The sequence below is a fragment of the Ursus arctos genome, unplaced genomic scaffold (genome assembly GCF_023065955.2).
Source record: "Ursus arctos isolate Adak ecotype North America unplaced genomic scaffold, UrsArc2.0 scaffold_27, whole genome shotgun sequence".
In the NCBI taxonomy this organism is placed as follows: domain Eukaryota; kingdom Metazoa; phylum Chordata; class Mammalia; order Carnivora; family Ursidae; genus Ursus; species Ursus arctos.
Genome location: NW_026622952.1, coordinates 38,833,457 through 38,838,248, shown reverse-complemented (window position 1 = coordinate 38,838,248; position 4,792 = coordinate 38,833,457). Strand labels below are relative to the sequence as shown.

The window sequence follows — 4,792 nt, the reverse complement described above, 5'->3', positions numbered from 1 at the left end:
CTGCCTTCCATTCTGCAGCAGGATCAGAGACTGTATATTGTAGGTGACAGTACCACAAGACCGAAGGAACTTTGGTCCTTTAAATTTTTGCAAAAGAACGACCCCTCAGAACAAAAATACTCACATCGTACTCTAAAACACTTGTGACATCAGCTAACATTAACTTGCCTAATATGCCAGGACACTTAAGAATGCATTCAAATGTCATAACATCATAAATATTGTACAGAAAAGGACTCAGTATGGCCTAGAGTCAACATTGGATTTGTTGAATTGCAAAGTTTGGTTTGAAACTCTGCTTTAAAAAACACATAACTTTGGGTGAGTCACTTCACCCCACTTCACGTCCCTGAAGAGGATGTAGCAACAAAGCAAAAAACAAGTGAGAAAAAATATACATAAGTCCCACAAAAGTCAAAAAGCACTTGTGTGACTTTAAGTAGTCTTAGAATTGTTATAGAATGAAACAATCAATAAATAATTGCACTTAAGTCTGCAGAGTGTAAGACAGTTGTAGTCGTTGCCATCAACCCCAATGGAGAATTATGGACACTCGGGCTAACAGCATGAATGAATATTTCATTGTTGAAACGTGAATTTTCTTTGGATGGTATTCCTCTCGACCTACTTCCTTCACTCACCTATCTGTAAATGATGGACTTGGAGGGTTGGGTTTCAATAATTGAATCTAATGAAGCTTAAGCATCAGGGCAATCTATTGCATAGTACACTTCCAAAGGACAATTTATTTTTTATTTTTATTTTTGACTTTATAAGTTTTTATTTTAATTTCAGTATAGTTAACATACAGTGTTATATTAATTGCAGGTGTATAAAGTATAGTGATTCAACAAGTCCATGCATCACCCAGTGATAAAAATATGGAACCCTTCACAAATTTGTGTGTCATTCTTGTGAAGAGGCCATGTTAATTTTCTCTGTATCTCTCTAATTTTAGTATATATGTTGCCACAGCAAGCTCCCAGAGGGTAATTTTAAACAATTATAAATACATGATGATGTTTTCTTGTTGGATGGGAATCATGTAAAACAGAATTTATCTGAATTCCTACAACTGCAAAGCAAAAATTTGCAACAATGCCGCACATAGCAAGAACACTTATGTGACTATATGAGCAGTCCCATCTTTCCAGATCCCAGTATTTCTGATCCATCTTGGTCTGTGATACTAAGAGACATGCAAAATTACTACCAATACGGCAAAATGGTTCTGAATCATGTACTTTTTCTATGAAAACAATTTGATGTAAGTTTTCCAAATGTTGACAATTCTAAAAATTTCACATGGCCTTACCCATAACAAATTACGAAACTGGAAGAAATCTTCCTAAAAATTAAATTTTGATCAACCATACAAGAAGCAAGACATTCTTTCTATTGTCCCATAGAAGATATTTTTAAATTCTTATTTGAAAATGGAACTAGCATTGCAAACAAATACAAGGGGAAATGGTAAGGTGTGTCAGACTGTTACTAAATGTTATTTTTCTGTATGACATAATGCTTGTAATATTTGTCAGCTTTGAAAATGTGTATATACTGATTCCTTTTCTTACTCAAATTCATTTTCATGTATAATTTAGATTTATAATTTTGTATTACTTTTTAAAAAGAGATTCTCTAATATTGTACAGCAGCAGGCACCACAAAATCTATTCCTCCCCCTGATGACTCTGTTTTCCAAACTAAGAAACCTTCTTTCAAACTGTCCTTTTTCTAGATTTTTTAAAATTACCTTCTAAGACTTGCTTTCTTGAGATGGAAGTGTTGTAGAAAATTCATTTTCTTGATGGTATCTTTCTTCACTTATTTTGTTTTGTTTTAGACTCTTCTTTGGACACAGAAAATTCCTTTTGATTCAAATAACTCATAAAGCCATAAAGGGTGAATTCCAAAACAGAATATTTACTCACTATAGCCACTTACTTTTTCACACATGTCTAATCCAAGTATTCATTGCTTTTACCATTCAAATTAATTCAGACTGTCTCAATGATAATACTTACATAGATAGTAGAAATAATTTTATCTGAAGCTATGTGGTTAAAGCAGTGATCAACTAAAAACTATACACATACAGGTGTCTGGGTGGCTTAGTTGGTTAAGTGTCGGCCTTCAGCTCATGTCATGATCCCAGGGGCCTGGGATCGAGCCCCGCATTGGGCTCCCTGCTCAGCAGAGTCTGCTTCTCCCTTTCTTTTTTTTTTTTTTTTTTTAAGATTTTATTTATTTATTTGACAGAGATAGAGACTGCCAGCGAGAGAGGGAACACAAGCAGGGGGAGTGGGAGAGGAAGAAGCAGGCTCATAGCGCAGGAGCCTGATGTGGGGCTCGATCCCATAATGCTGGGATCACACCCTGAGCCAAAGGCAGACGTTTAACTGCTGCACCACCCAGGCGCCCCATGCTTCTCCCTTTCTTTATCCCTCTTCCTCTCCCAGTTCTCATGCTCTCTCTCTCTCAAATAAATAAATAAAATACTTAAATATATAAAAAATTTAAAAAAATAAAAACTATACACCTACATTTCCTAAACACAATGCTTTAACTTAAATAAATTCACCTTCACTAGCCAAACTTTTGACATAGGACCAAAGCCTTTTGCCTGTGTGATTTCTGACTGTTTATTGGTGTTACTTTTCCAGCATAAAATAAAGCCATAATTTATTATCTACGAATTCAGATTTGGTTTCCTTTAATGGGGAGCCACCTAAGGAGGAAGCTGAGCACAGAATGTATCTGAAATTTAACATTTCTTTCCTATTCTTTTATATACGTCTCATATACCCCTAATGATTTTTTTTCAATTACTTACATTATCAAATCTTTCCAATGAACTTTCCTTGATTTTGGTAAAAATAACTCCTTTTCACACCCTTTTTATTACTTACATAATACTTAATGAAAGTTTGTTTAATTATGAAATATAACCAACATAAATCAGTTTGGGATCAATTTTTTTAACATTTTATTTCTTTGAGAGACAGTGTGGGGAGAGGAGGGAGAGAAACAAACAGACTCCATGCTCATTGGTAGCCCCATGTGGGGCTCAGTTCAACAACCCTGAGATCATGACCTGAGGCAAAACCAAGAGTCACCTGCAACAGACTGAGCCACCCAGGCGCCCCAAACTGATTCTTATCAGCACACTGGTCATCAGGTGGGTTTAGAATGGAAGTTTTACAGAGGAGATGGTCTAGGAGCCATACATATATTCTATTCTGTAGACTTCAGTCAGTATATTGAGATACTCTGTTTTACATCTCAATGAAATGAAAGCTTTGCTGAATCCAGCAAATTAGGCAAGTAGAGGTTGAACAAAAGGGTTTCTATTGATATTATTTTTATATTCACATTTTTCATGGAATAGGCAACGATCTATGATGATTTCTGGGTTTCTTTCTGCAAACTGCAATGAACTCTTCTGAGCTATTAGTGCTTAGTCAAATTGTCAAGCTGCGTTTTGGATCCTAGACTGTTGTAAGTAAATCAACAGAGAAAGGTTCTGCCACTCATGGCAACTGATGCAGTGCTTCCTCCTGTCCCAGGATGGGAACAGGTGCCTCTTTGTCTCTTGCAATGAAGTTGTTTACCCTACATTGGTCCCTCATCGCTTTTCTGAAATCCTTTAGAAATAAGGAAAGAGAAACAAAAAAAGTATACTCTTTGTTGTGGTAATATTGTGAGGGGTTTTTTGGTTTTATATAAAAGGAAGGGAAATAACACACACACACACCCGACTAATTATGGTAGGTAAATAAACTGCATTACACTCTAAACTCCATGGTAAGCAGAAACTACAATTTTTATTTGTTTGTTTACCATGGTATAATACCAAGCACCTACTAGACTACTTGCCAGTCGTGGGCATCAATATATATTACTTGAATGAATAAAAACAAATCATGAAATTCCTTCACTAGCTTTTATTTTTAACAAACTTGATAATAAAGAGATAGTCTATACCCATTTTAACCCCAGAATTTGTTGATCTAAAAAAATCAATGAATTCTCCAATTTGAATCAATACATAATTTTTAAGTTCCCATAGTACACAATGAAAACACTACATTTATATTTTCTTAATTGCCTGGCGGGCTTAGCCACATGTTTCCATATTTGAAAGCATTAGGCAATCAAAAATTACACTTTTCAATCAGACTTAGATGTAGCATTTAAAATAACTGCTGTAGGGCCACCTGGGTGGCTCAGTTAGTTAAGCATCTGCCCTTGGCTCAGGTCATGATCCCAGGGTCCTGGGATAGAGCCTTGCATGTTGGGCTCCCTGCTCAACGGGGAGCCTGCTTCTCCCTCTCCTTCTGCCCCTCCCCCCTGCTTGTGCATGCTCTCTCTCTCCTCTTTCTCAAATAAACAAATGAAATCTTTTAAAAAATTAAATTAAAATAAATAACTGCGGCAAACTGGGAGCTATTTGAAAGTTTTAGGAATGTTGGATTATATTTCTAGGAAAAAATATATATCCTTCTAATAAGTAATGAGTAATAAGATGTGTTTTTTAAATTCCTTTGGCTATTGCTTGGATCATAGATTGGTATGCTATGCTCTGCAATGCTATGTTATGTTATGTTACAGTATGTTATATTATGAGACAAAATTTATCCTTAAAGTGAATAGAATTCTACAATGGCTATTAGATTTCAAACTGTAGTGTAACTATGATTGCTATCCTATAATGTTGGCACACTGCTCTAGACGATTGAAAATTGGCATATCGTCCTTTCTCCCTGAGGGAGTTCAGCCCACTTGCAAA

General features: G+C 35.7%; 1 non-coding gene across 1 annotated transcript; it reads right to left on the bottom strand.

Moving 5' to 3' along the window:
• Window positions 1-875: 875 nt before the first annotated feature.
• Window positions 876-978, bottom strand: LOC113262300 (U6 spliceosomal RNA). The gene has a single exon (XR_003318749.1). It is a non-coding gene; the product is annotated as a U6 spliceosomal RNA (small nuclear RNA).
• Window positions 979-4,792: the final 3,814 nt, after the last annotated feature.